The following is a 13,447-nucleotide window of genomic DNA, read 5'->3' on the forward strand; positions in this document are numbered from 1 at the left end:
CGGGATTCTGCTATTTTCAATTCTACACCAAAATCCACACATTACCACTAGTGAGTGGTCAGTCCTGGAAAATTGTACCAATTTTTCATGCAGCTTTCACTAATTTTTTTGTATTTCTGTGATTCTTCCTCTGTCATTTTCATATACCGTATATACTTGAGTATAAGGTTTTACCACAAAAAACTGGTAAAACTTATTGATTCGAGTATAAGCCTAGCTATACTCGAGTATATACTAGGTAAAGAAAAATGCAATGCTCACCTCCCAGTCGGCGTCTGTGTCCCAGGTGCGATGGTCTCCCCGGCAGTGTGACAAGTTGCTTGAGAATTCTCCCCGCTGTCCTCTCCCTGCTCGGCTATGAATTCCGCCAGTGCTGTGTAAGTAAGCACTGTGATTGAATCGAGCGCCAGCCAATCACAGTCGGCGCTTGATAAACTAATCACAGCCATTCAGTGATGTCATCCACTGAATGGCTGTGAATGATCGAGTGCCGGCTGTGATTGGTTGGCGCTCGATCCAATCACAGCGCTTACCTACACAGAGCTGATGGCGGGAGAATTCAAAACTGAGCAGGGAGATGACAGCGGGGAGAATTCTCAAGCAGCTTGCCGCACTGCCGGTCGGACCACAGGCTGGGAGGTGAGTATTGCAGGTTTTTTGTTGTTGTTTTTTTTCTTTTACCTCACTTGAGTATAAGCCGAGGGGGGCTTTTTCAGTATTAAAAAATGTGCTGAAAAACTCGGCTTATACTCGAGTATATACGGTAATTTTGCATCTGATTTTTACAAGTGTAAAAAGATAAAACACATGATGTGATGCACTTAAAAGATCTGCACATCTTTTTTTTGTTAACTTGGTTACATCCAAAAAAAAAAAAAAACAGAATACAATTGCATTAAACAAGTGCAATCCATTTTTTTAATTACACCCATAGACTTAAATGGGCAATTTTCGTATGAAAATAGAAAATGCTATTTCTTTTTTGCTTAGATTGTTCATTCCATAAAAAAAATTGCACGAGTGAAAAAAACCATTTAATATAATTTGCTTTGTTTCTGTCCAATTTTTGAGCCTGAACAGAAAAATATTTTGCGTGAATATACCCTTAGACACAATAGGGCTGGAACTAGTTGTCTTCTGTAATAGCCCATCTGTACTAAGAAATTATGAGTTGGGTGTTGGACATGTTAGTTGGAACACCAGCATTGTATTCAGTTGCTCTTGACTGTGAAGCACCTGCTAGTCAGAACAATTCTTGACATCCTCTTCTGACCCCTTTTGGTTGAAACGTCATTTCCATCTCCAGTATCCTCTCCTGCTGGATGTTTTTCCGCAATCTTGCAATTCTCGGAATATGCTCCACACAGCCACATGAGAAAACCCCACAGGGTCGGCTCTGGCTAGCCTGGTATTGATGACCCGGCCCTGTTGGAAATCGCTCAGATCGCTGCCATCTAATGTGGATTCACACTGAAATTGATCCACGGAAAGGTCACGTGATTTTATTCTGCACTCTGGGGTCATGGGGAGAATTTCCATACAGGGAAGCACCAATCCTGGAAGGGCAGCATCTCTAATAAAATGGCTATCAAGTGCATGCATTTCTAGTAAGTGCCCTATTTTGTATACGATGAACATCACTCACATCTGCACCTATATACCTAGCAATCCTGGACATGGTCTAAGCATTGCCAGCTGTTTTGCAGTAGAGCGTAGAGGATGCACAGCTGCATGGAATAATTGGGGTCGGGGGAATAGCCGGTGTATGGCTTGTTTGTTATACAACAGTACACTTAATTAGTTTTCAACATGGAAAATTTTCAGGAGTACGCAGGGGATTTTTGAAGTCCATAGAGGAAGGAGCTCGAGATTTATGGTTATTTTGCTGATAGATTAGTTTAGTTTTCACTTAATTGTAGCTAAATTATTTGTAACAAAGGGGCAGATACATCGGTTTGTTCACAGCAGTCTGGTTTAACTAGAAGGTTTCGCACCAAATGCCATATATATATATATATATAAAGGGCATGCGCCAAGTTCTCCAACTCATATGATTGTGTTGGGAAAAGTGGCCAAGCTTTAAAATCATGTTGAGCGCAACTATTTTATCGATGATTTAAGTAGAAAGTGTCACAAAATAAAACCAAATCAAACCTGGCTTTGTCTTAAGGCTAAAGTAGATTTAATGGACACCATCCTTTGCATGGTGTAGTCACCCACAAATTGTATGGCGCGTTGGCATTAGTAGATTTCCTACACTCTTTAGACATGAAAGGAAGGTGCGCAAGCGGCAACTCACTTTTTAAAGAAGGAGGCGAAAGTCAACTTGCTCTTCAACAATGCAGGAAGAGTTCTCTACTAGAGATGAGCGAGCATACTTGCTAAGGGCACTTACTCGAGCGAGCATTGCCCTTAGCGAGAACCTGCCCGCTCGGAAGAAAAGATTTGGCTGCCGGCGGGGGGCGGGCAGTGGCGGAGGAGAAACGGGGGGGAACGTAGGGGAGATCTCTCTCTCTCCTGCGATCCCTCCTGCTCACTCCCGCAACTCACCGCTCCCCCGCGCTGGCAGCCGAATCTTTTCTTCCGAGTGGGCAGGTACTTGCTAAGGACAATGCTCTCTCTCGAGTAATTGCCCTTAGCGAGTATGCTCGCTCATCTCTATTCTCTACTCAATACCCTTCTCCCCCCTCCACTGCCGTCTTTGCTCACCCTGCTCTGCTCCTCTTCAGTTTCTCCACAATGACGCGCTTCTAGAAGAATAAGGAGCAATGCAACCCCCTCTTCAACCCTGATGGGAGAGTCCTCTACTCAATGCCCTTCTTCCACAGTCTTTGTTCACCCATGCTTTATTTGACTTTAGTCGTACTTCAAGAATAGAAGAACAAATATCTTGTCTCGCTCACTCTCAACATACATGCGAGGGAGCACCCAAATGAACCAGGAGTAATCTTCCCGTGGTTGGGGTGTTACTAGTACCGGCTTCTGTTGCTAGGTGAATGTCTGTGGAACCCTTCTGAGGCAGTACGCCAGCCAACGTCGTTGGAGAAGGTTGTGTTCGGCTTCAGTGATTTGTTTATCAACAAGTTGTTCAGTTTTTCACCTATTTTGTGATGGCAGATTCATGCGAACAATGTGCAGCTGGGAAATGTTAGTATGTGGCAATGCAAAATCAATTGTTTTTCCTTAAAAACATGTTTTTGTTGTGGAAAAGTAGTAAAAAAGAATAAAAACACCCATATAAACTTGGTATCATAGTAATCCCGCTGATCCAGATAAGAAAGCTATTATGTTATTTCTTTAAAGAATGGTAAAAGCTGTAAAAAGAAAACCCAACAGCAAAGACGGAATTTATGGGGGATTTTTCCATCGCCAAACTAAAAAAAAATGTAATAAAAGTTTTGCAACACATTAGATTTAATCCAAAGTGGTGCTATTAAAAAAATACAACTCGTCCCACCAAAAACAAGCCCTCACACAGCCATGTCAATACGCTCTTGCAATGTGATGTTGATGCCTTTTTTTGCTTAAGGCACAAAACAGGCCAATTATGAAGAGGATAAAAAAACTGGGTGGGTTTCAACTGTTTGTTGCTCATAGCAACCAATCACAGCACAGCTTTCATATTACTAGGGCAACTTAAGGAATGATGATTGGTTGCTACATGCAACAAATACACAGTTTCAATAAATGAGGCCCATTGTATAATCTACAGTAAAATGAGATGCTATGTGATTCAGCATGGTGAATGATTTAGTCTTGTGGTGGATCTAGAATCCCTCTGAAAATCGGAAACTCATCAGTCAAGTCCAGTCAAAAGTAAAGAAAGTAAAACTACTCTGAGCGAGAGAGACAAGCTAACAATGTGACCAATGACTTAAGAATGAGCAGGAAAGAGCCAGGACATCAAGGACTACAGGGACCTTGTAACAGCATCAGGCCTAATTTCAAGTATCACAAGAAAGAGCTAGGACATCAAGAACTGCAGAGACATCGGTACAGCATCAGGGCTAACTCCAAGTAAAGCGAGAAAGAGGCAGGTCATCGAAGGTTGCCGATACCTCAGAACAGCATGATGCCCGACTTTAAGTATTGTGGGAAAGAGCCCTGACATCAAGGGCTGCAGAGACCCCAGAACAACATGAGGCATGAATTCAAAAAGAGAAAGGAAGACCCAGAACATTCAGGATTATGAGCAACATCCGAATGTTATTATTGGATGAATGGACCAAATATTTAGCTACTGTCACTCCAAGAAATCCTGCCATCCAATCGGTGATGCTGCAGAGGTATTATTCCACCTTCTTTATTTCCAAGAAATTTAAAACAGAGCCTCTTGGAATGCACTGTAAGAGCGGAAACCCGGGCAACACTCGGTATGTAAGATACTATAATATAAAGCCATCATAAAAAAACTATAAGGCTATAAATAAAAAGAAAACTGAAAAGCTCTAAAAAAAAACTGTGGGTGAGCATGTATAGAGCCGTCCACATCTCCAGCCCTGGGAGGATTATCATTCTGCAGACTCTCTCACATTTTTTATTTTAAGGTTTCATGAAAAATGAAAGAAATGGCCAACAACAATTTTCTAGACCCTGCTGTACTTTTTCACACAAGACTTTTTTTTGCTAGTAACCAATGATAGGAGAGATTTATTACTCACAATGTGGCAGAATTCCGATGTGCATTGCACCTAAAATGTGGAGTACACAGTGTGTGCTAAGCACAGTATATTGGAGCATATCTATCAGTCATTGTACCCCAGTTTTATATCATACAAAAGTGGCAATTTAGGTACACACCAACATTGTGACTTTTTACGGGTTTATGCCGAAATCTACTACTTTTTTAAAAGTGGGCGGAGCCTAGTGCTAGGAGGCATGGCAGTGCACGAGCCATCACATTTACTTTAATGTATGCCAGAAATTGGTGTACATTGCAGCATAAACCTACACCAGCTACAAAATAACATAGGTTTCTCCAGCAGTTCTCTATCAGATAGGTCAGGGGTCCTCAACTCCAGTCCTCAGGGACCACCAATAGGTCATGTTTTCAGGATACCCTATAATAAGAACACCTGTGATAATGTCTGAGGCACTAACAATAATTACATCACCTGTGCAACATTGAGGAAATCCTGAAAACATGACCTGTTGGTGGTCCCTGAGGATTGGAATTGGGGAACACTGAGATAGGTGATAAAAGTCTGATCGATCCGGTCCCGTGTTTACGTTTTGTCATTGTGGGCTTCCTCATCCACCCACAGTGATGTGAAAATTGATGAGGGCGGTGTTCTCACATGCTGACAGAAATAGTTGAGCACAGGTATTTAGTGGTTTGTACAAGTATAGTTGGGCAAAAAGGGTTTTACAGTCTATGAACACTAACGGTGGTTTGTCACGTGACACCAGTGCCTCATCCGGGACTCAAACAGTTAATGACAGAATAACTGTCATGAGTTTTAGTTAACTGGAGGTACGCAGCTTTGCTTTAGCCCAGTTTTGTAATTACAACAAAGAAAACAATGGCAGTCTTGCAGCAATGGCAGAGATATTACTTTGAAGCAAATGACACATTGATCTACAGTTGAATTCAGTATAACACAAGTAGATCTTCAATGCTCTCTCTCTACCTCTAGAGGTTACGCAGAATAATTCCCACACTCCTAGTTATCTGCTGGGGTTTCACTAGAAAACTATAAGGCAGATAATGAAGGTGATTTTAAGATGGGCCTCTTTCATTATCCCTGGCTTTGATTTCACCGGATTTTGTGTAACTCACTGTTTAGTAGACAGGTCCCAAACGTTCTCCTCCACACTGCTGTTGATTAGGAAGTTTGTAAATCCTGACTTTCCTCTTTTACAGTCTATAAACACTAACAGTGGTTTGTAACGTGACGCCAGTACCTCATCCGGGACTTTAAGAGTTAATGATGAAATAACTGACATGAGTCCTGACAGCTTTGATTAGTAAACTGCAAGTATGCAGTTTTACTTCAGCTCAGTTTTGTAATTACAACAAAGAAAACAATGACAGTCTTGCAGCAATGGCAGAGATATTACTTGGAAGCAAATGACACGTTGATTTACAGTTGAATTGAGTATAACACAAGTAAATCTTCAAAGCTCTCTCTATTTAACTCTAGAGGTTACTCAGTAGAATTCTCACAGTCCTAGTTGTCTGCTGGGGTTTCACTTGAAAACTATAAGGCCTTAGTCACACGGGCGTTTTTTCACGCGATTTGCGCATCGCATGACGGATGCGCATGCGCAAATCGCGTGACCGGCGCCGAAAAATCGGCCCAAAAATCGCCCGAAAATCTGCTCCTAGCCGCGTTTCATTAGAAACGGGCCGGAGCTGTCCAGCGCATTGCATTCAATGGAGCCGGCAATACAGCGGCTCCATTGAATGCAAGCGCTGCGGGCGAGTGTGGGATGAATTGTCGGGGAAGGGTTAAATATATAACCCCTTCCCTGCAATGCATCCTTAAATGTGAAAAAATTAAAAAAAAGGATGTACTCACCAGCTCCCGGCAGCTGGAGATCCTGGCGGCCGGCCTGCAGTGGGTGTGAAGGAGGTGTGACTCAGACTTGCCCCTGATTGGCTCAGCGCTGAGCCAATCAGAAGCAAGTCTCAGTCACACCCATTCATGAATTCATGAATGGGTGTGACTGAGATCAGCCTCTGATTGGCTCAGGCTAAGCCAATCAGGGGCCAGTCTGAGTCACACCTCCTTCACACCCACTGCAGGCCGGCCGCCGGGATCTCCAGCTGCCGGGAGCTGGTGAGTACATCCTTTTTTTTATTTTTTCACATTTAAGGATGCATTGCAGGTAAGGGGTTATATATTTAACCCCTCCCCGACAATTCATCCCGCGCACGCCGGCAGCCCATTGCTTTCAATGGAGTCGGCTGTATTGCCGCTCCATTGAATTTAATGGGCAAACATTGTTCTTCTCTGCCACAGCTGTTACAGCTGTGGCAGAGAAGAATGATTTGTCTTCTGTATGTTCTCAATGGGGTCGGCGCTGCTGCCGCCGGCCCCATTGAGCGCATATAGAGAAGAGAACAGGAATCGCAGATCGCAGATAGGTGCGATCTGCGATTTCTGTTCTCTAATTTATCGGACGAGCGCATAAAAAGCGCTCATGTGTCCGATACCATTGCAAAACAATGGTTTTAAAAAATCGCCGGACGCATGCGCATGCGCAAATCGCGGCAATAAACGCCCGTGTGACTAAGCCCTAAGGCAGATAATGAAGGTAATTTTAAAATGGGCCTCTTTCACTTTCCGTGGCTTTGATTTCACCGGATTTTGTGTAACTCACTGTTTAGTAGACAGGTCCCAAACTTTCTCCTCCACCTTGCTGTTGATTAGGAAGCTTGTAAATCCTGACTTCCCATTTCAGAACATGTTATCTCTGATCACACTGTGGAACTCCTCCTACAGGTCTTCCTCCTCCGACTGCCTCCTCCGGACTCCCTCACTGTTCTCCTTACTCCTTCTTCACTTCCTGTCTTAACTCACGCACGTTCTGTCTACACCTCCCCTTAACATCCTGCCTCACGCTGATATTTTCCCACTCTGGACTATCAAACCATCTCTCTCCACCAATCAGTGGTAGCATGACAAGCAGCCAATAAGCAGCCAGCTGTTGCCAAGCAGTTAGCTTTAGCTTTGAGAAGAAAAGGTAAAATAGGGTCTTTCTGACGTACAGCACCTTCTATGTCTCCTAGGAGCCCATAGTTAGGTGCTACAGGACAAATGATTGTGTGGCTATACTGGAGGACCTTCTGGGCCACTACGCAAGCTGCCCACAATGTACTATTATGGCACAGGGCAGGAAGGAGTTAGTTATGAGGAAAGTGTAGATATTTTATGTGTTTTCGGAGTGTTTTGGGTGAGTTATATGGCTGCCATGCACTCCAGGGAGGGTTCTGATTTAATGGTAACTTAAATCATGGCTTTAAAAAAATGCAATTTGTAAAACTTTGTTATTGTCCTCTAAATTCACTGGTTTCTCATTAAATAGAACTAAATCAATACTTTCCTTCCAATTGACGAATTCTTTGCGGACTTCTATCTCAACATTAAATGAAGCCGTCAGATTCTCCAGAAATAAATTGCAGGTTCTTTTGATATTTTATTCATTTGCGGTTTTTGATTGCATTAATTATCATCTTTGCTAGCTCATAAGTGCTTTATATTAAAGACCCCTTTCATCTCCAAAGAGCTCATTTATTAATTCAGCACTTCTCAACATTTGGGGTTCTGACACCGACTGACACAGATTCCTCACACCTGAAACTTCCTCACATTTATGCTTTAGAAGAGGGACATGAAGGAAAGTTCAGTCAGCTCACCTCCACCAGCGCTCCTAAAACTCTGAGAAACTATAGACATACTGTTGACAAAAGTATTGGCCCCCCACCAATCCAGGCGAAGGTAATATGCAAATAGGATATGTGAGCAATAGGTATAAAGGAGAGGATCACACAGCGTATTCCCGTACAGAAACCATCAGAAGGCCACCAGAGCTGACAACGGGGTCTGGTGGTGGGATGTCACCATCCAATCAGTACGAGACATCATAGCACTTTTGGACCTTCAAAAGTCCATTGTTGGCATTGTTATTGGGAAATGGAAACCATCTGGTGTGTTTGCGGCGCAGCCACATTTGGGGAGACCTCATAAATTGACAGAACATGGACAACAAAGCCTTGAACAAGCTGTGAAGGCATCATGTACATTGTCTGCCCTCGCTCAGTAGGTCTCACAGACCATTGGAACATCCATTAACACCAGAACCATCCATAAGAAATTGCATGTGAAGGGTTACCGTGGGTGAGCAGCTGCACACAAGCCCAACATCACAGAAGTGAATGCACAGAGGCGCTAGCAATGGTGCTTGAAACGTCATTCTTGGACTGTTCATGAGTGAAAGCAAGTGTTGTAGACAGCTGAATAACAGTAAACCATCTTCCAATCGGATGGCTGTACTTGGGTGTGGCGGTTACCTGGAGAGCAGTTTCAATACGACTGCATCATCCCAACAGAGAGGTTTGGAGAAGGTTCTGTTATGGTGTGGGGGTGTTTCTGCTGGGAAGGATGAGGACCATTCGTGAAGTCCACCCACAACACCAATGGGTACAGAGACATTCCAGACAATGTGGCATTACCTACCCTGTGGAAATACTTTGGTACAGCTCTGTGTCTCTACCAACATGACTGAGCACCATGTCATACAGCGTTGAGGCTTGGTTTGATGAGAAGAATGCCTGCAAACTTCATTGGCGCCCAAAGTCTGTATCTCTATCCCATTGAACATCTTTAGGATAAGCTAGAATGCCATATCTGTGCATGCCCAATGGGCCTATCATCCCCTGCATCACTATCTGAAGCTCTCCTCGAGGAATGCACGCAAGCCCCTCCACACATCTATGGGAATTTGGTGGAAAGCGCCCGGGGAGGGTTACTGTAGTCATTGAGGCCAAAGGCGGCCAAACACTGTATTGAAAAATGTCAATGAAATCAAATTTCACCACTTTGTATGTGCATCCCAATACTTTTGTCAACATAGTGTATGCACCATATAAAAACATGGGTAAAAACTAGAGATGAGCGAGCACCAAAATGCTCGAGTGCTCGTTACTCGAGTCGAACTTCCCGCGATGCTCGAGGGTTCGTTTCGAGTAACGAACCCCATTAAAGTGAATGGGCGACTCGAGCATTTTTGTATATCGCCGATGCTCGCTAAGGTTTTCATTTGTGAAAATCTGGGAAATTCACGAAAGTGATGGGAACGACACAGAAACGGATAGGGCAGGCGAGGGGCTACATGTTGGGCTGCATCTCAAGTTCCCAGGTCCCACTATTAAGCCACAATAGCGGCAAGGAGTGCCCCCCCCCCCCCCAACAGCATAAAGATCGTTCTCCTCTGCCACAGCTGTAACAGCTGTGGCAGAGAAGAACGATGTTAGCCCATTGAATTCAATGGAGCCGGCAATACAGCCGGCTCCATTGAAAGCAATGGGCTGCTGGCGAGTGCGGGATGAATTTTCGGGAAGGGCTTAAAAATATAAGCCCTTACCTGAAAATCATCCTAAAATGTGTAAAAATAAAAAAAAAATTATGTCAGCATAAAGATCGTTCTCCTCTGCCATAGCTGTAACAGCTGTGGCAGAGAAGAACGATGTTAGCCCATTGAATTCAATGGAGCCGGCAATACAGCCGGCTCCATTGAAAGCAATGGGCTGCCGGCGAGCACGGGATGAATTTTCGGGAAGGGCTTAAAAATACAAGCCCTTCCCTGAAAACCATCCTAAAATGTGTAAAAATAAAAAAAAAATGTATACTCACCTTTCCACTGAAGCCAGAGTTCAGCCGCGTCTGGCCGGCAGTTCTCCTGAACTGCTCTGTATAGTATTCAGCAGCCGGGGATTTAAAATCCCCGCCTGCTGAATGAGCTGCCTCTGATTGGTCACTGCCTCACCAATCAGAGGCAACTCTCACTCACACCCATTCATGAATTCATGAATGGGTGAGTGCTGCCTCTGATTGACAGCTGAGAACTGCTCCTGATTGGTCCCTGCGCTGAGCCAATCAGAGGCAGCACTCACCCATTCATGAATTCATGAATGGGTGTGAGTGAGAGCTGCCTCTGATTGGTGAGGCTGTGACCAATCAGAGGCAGCTCATTCAGCAGGCGGGGATTTTAAATCCCTGGCTGCTGAATACTACAGAGAGCAGTCCAGGAGAACTGCTGGCCAGACGGCAGCGGAAAGGTGAGTATACATTTTTTTTTTTTACACATTTTAGGATGATTTTCAGGTAAGGGCTTATATTTTTAAGCCCTTCCCGAAAATTCATCCTGAGATCGCCGGCAGCCCATTGCTTTCAATGGAGCCAGCTGTATTGCCGGCTCCATTGAATTCAATGGTCAGTGCTTGTTTATCGAGACGAGTACTGCGTGGTGCTCGTCTCGAGTAATGAGCATCTCGACCACCCTAATACTCGAACACGCATCAAGCTCGGACGAGTATGCTCGCTCCTCTCTAGTAAAAACCATACAGTCAGAAAAGTGTCAGTAAAAGGGTATATTTCTCCTGTATGTATTTCTTCACTAGCCGCCATTTTCCTGATAGCTGATTACATTTGGATTTTCTATTGACATTCTATACTGAATTGCTGGCACCCTCCATGTTTTGCTGAGAATGAGGACATACTTGAACCGTACCACCAGTAATACACTTAGGAGATAGATCTCAGTGTGTAAAGTCAGGTTTCCAATCTAGTTTAACGCAAAAGATGCTGATGGGGGCACCACAGGTTCTTTGCATTGGTCAAGGCTAGGTTTGCTACCTTTGTCATAAAAAATACCAACTAAGAGAAAGGGGGCAGGTTTAGGGATGTGGCTTATCACAGCATATGATTTTACCTCCATTATCTACCTGGAAATGTATGAAATAACTGACAACTAGCTTCCACAAATCTGATATTATGGCACTATGCACTAAGACCTCTTGTACTGAGATGCCCTTTAGAGGCCCAAGTAACAATATGGCACTTGCTAATGACCCCAGAAAGAATACGGTCCAGTTTAATGGTCCCAGTAGTAATAGAGCTTACTTTTAATGGCCCTAGTAGTAATAGGGCCCCCTATAGGTCATCGAGCGCTATAACTTACTCTCACGTTCCTGTCAGGACGCCATTGCATTGCTGAGAGAACATCCCCATGAGTCTCCCTAGCATCCACACTACATACAGTACATGCAAGAACGCAGACAACAGGAGGAGGATCTTCTCTGAGCATTGCAATGGCATCCCAACTGGAACTTTAGAGTGAGTTATAGCGCTTAATGACAGGGTTGCTGCCCGGCCAGAGATGCTCACACCAGGTAATTAACACCAACACTGACCTGTACAGTAAATTACTGGCTGGGTGGCAACCCTTTTAGGGGCCTTTGTGAGGAAATAGGAATACACCTTGGGGGCCAAAAGAAACATACAGGACCACATATCATCGTAAACAGTCTTTTTACTTGTCTCTTCTGGCAGTACAATTATAAATGGTGGTTTCACTCAGGTGGTACAGTTCAATACAGGTTGACAGAAGTAATTCCCGATCTCATTTGGGCATCACTTAACACAGAACCAGTTTCTGACTCCAACGATGCAGCTATGGCATTTTATATCTCCCAACTTCCAGGCATGCTGTCTCTGACAAGTTACAGAAGACCTTCTTGGATGCTACCAGCACTTTTCTAGGAATATCACCACCATGCATAGCTCCATATTCTTTTCCAATCTTTTCTTGCTGTCATACAGCACATGGCTCACACTTAGGGTGCTTTCAGATGAGCGTGTGCCTGTGCGTACATAGATGCGCACAAAACCACGCGTCTATCAGAACCATTGATTCTTTATGGTGTGTTCACATGTCCATGTTTTACAGGCGTGCAAACACACGAACCTGCAAAACATAGGACATCCGTGTACCATAGGTCCCTGGTGTGTGTCAATATTCACCAACGGGGAGTCCCCTTGTCACTAAACACTGTGACAGAGGATCACGACGTTCTCCCATTGCTTTCAATGGGACCGGTGCTTCTGCAGTCCCATTGAAAGCAATGGGCTGCCGGCAACCCCTGCAGGGATTTTCAGGGAAGGGCTTTAAATATAAGCCCTTCCCTGAAAATCAAACATTGAATGTGTTAAAAAATTTTAAATAATGTATACTCACCTCTCCTCAGCTGCCGGGGCTCAGGCGCATCTAGACGCATCTTCTCCCTGCACTGCTCTGAATCTCTTTCAGCAGGTGAGGATTTAAAATCCCCACCTGCTGAAAGGGCTGTATCTGAAGGACTGTATCATTGAGGAATGGCCAAGCGCTGCCTGAGTGGCTAAGCGCTGTGACCAATCACAGGTAGTGCTAAGCTGTCATTCGATGAATGGCTGAGCACTGCCTGTGATTGGCTGAGTGCTCAGCCAATGAGATACCGCCCTTTCAGCAGGCGGGGATTTTAAATCCCCACCAGCTGAAAGAGATTCAGAGCAGTGCAGGGAGAAGACGTGGCTGGACGCAACTGAGCCCTGGTAGCAGAGAAGAGGTGAATATATATTTTTTTATTTTTAACACATTCTATGTTTGATTTTCAAGGAAAGGTTTATATTTAAAGCCCTTCCTTGAAATTCCCTGCAGGGCTTGCTGGCAGCCCATGGCTTTCAATGGGACTGTAGAAGCGCCGGTCCCATTGAAAGCAATGGGAGAACATCACGATCCTCTGCCACAGATGTGACAGGGGATTTTTTTACTCCCTGTGGGGAGTCCCCATGTCACTGAACACTGTGACAGTGCTGTCACAACATTCAGTGACAAGGGGACTCCCCGCTGGGGAATATTTACGCGGCAGTGACGGAAAGGTGACTATATATATCCATTTTTTTTA

This window comes from Eleutherodactylus coqui, chromosome 12 (assembly GCF_035609145.1).
Source record: "Eleutherodactylus coqui strain aEleCoq1 chromosome 12, aEleCoq1.hap1, whole genome shotgun sequence".
Taxonomy (NCBI): domain Eukaryota; kingdom Metazoa; phylum Chordata; class Amphibia; order Anura; family Eleutherodactylidae; genus Eleutherodactylus; species Eleutherodactylus coqui.